This window comes from Bidens hawaiensis, unplaced genomic scaffold (genome assembly GCF_021521415.1).
Source record: "Bidens hawaiensis isolate Kalapana, Puna unplaced genomic scaffold, B.hawaiensis_p1.1 tig00037598_1, whole genome shotgun sequence".
Taxonomy (NCBI): Eukaryota; Viridiplantae; Streptophyta; class Magnoliopsida; order Asterales; family Asteraceae; genus Bidens; species Bidens hawaiensis.
The window spans coordinates 164,677-165,695 of record NW_027496562.1 but is presented as its reverse complement, the minus strand read 5'-3'; the positions used below and the strand labels follow the sequence as shown (position 1 = coordinate 165,695).

The following is a 1,019-nucleotide window of genomic DNA, read 5'->3' as shown; positions in this document are numbered from 1 at the left end:
ATTATTATTATTATTATTATTATTATTATTATTATTATTATTATTATTATTATTATTATTATTATTATTATTATTATTATTATTATTATTATTATTATTATTATTATTATTATTATTATTATTATTATTATTATTATTATATTATTATTATTATTATTATTATTATTATTATTATTATTATTATTATTATTATTATTATAATTATATTATTATTAGACATGTACCTGAGATCCAATAGGCGGATTAAGTTCAAAACTGAACAAATAATGATGAAAGTCCTCTAACGTAAACGTCTTCCTGTTAATTAACGACGTTATCGGATGTCGTTTATGCAAAACCTGTTCCACTATCCGCTCAACTTCCGTTTTCTCAACCGTACTAACTCCGTTACCGTACTGATACTCGTTAATAAACACTAGCAGTTGGTCAGCCGTCATGTGTACCGCACCGCCGGAGTAATGGTCAAACGCCTGCTTGACGTCATCCGGCGGATCGGCTTCCGTCACTTTAAACTTTCTGGTGAAGCAGCAACAGACTCTGTAACTTCCCATTGTGTTTGACTTTCGTTGACTGACCAGATCTGTTGGTTGATTGAGTGGTTATTGGAGATGAAGAGATTGGTTGCGTAGTAAGTGTTTAAAGTCAACAGATGCGTAATGTATGTATTTGTATGTATGTATGTGTTTATATAAATGCGGAGCACATGTGTGTACTGAAACACGCGTTGATTGATTTCATATATACACAGATGAAGAAGATGGAGAGAGAATTTGGTGTGGTTTATTATTTTTATTTTATTATTATTATTATTATTATTATTATTATTATTATTATTATTATTATTATTATAAAATAATAATAACTGGCTGGTGTTTTATTTAATGAAAAGGGTTGACGAATAGACTTCCCGCCTTTTTTTTTTCAAGTCCACTCCAAACATATTCACACTTTTCATCTTAATATTTTAGATTTCTCATTTCTTTTTTAGCAACATTGTTTTCCGGGTCTATATGCAACCG

At 28.6% G+C, this 1,019-nt stretch overlaps 1 pseudogene; it reads right to left on the bottom strand.

The window, feature by feature from the left end:
• Nucleotides 1-224: 224 nt before the first annotated feature.
• Nucleotides 225-551, bottom strand: LOC143589521 (phosphoinositide phospholipase C 4 pseudogene; annotated as a pseudogene).
• Between the last annotated feature and the right edge of the window lie 468 nt (nucleotides 552-1,019).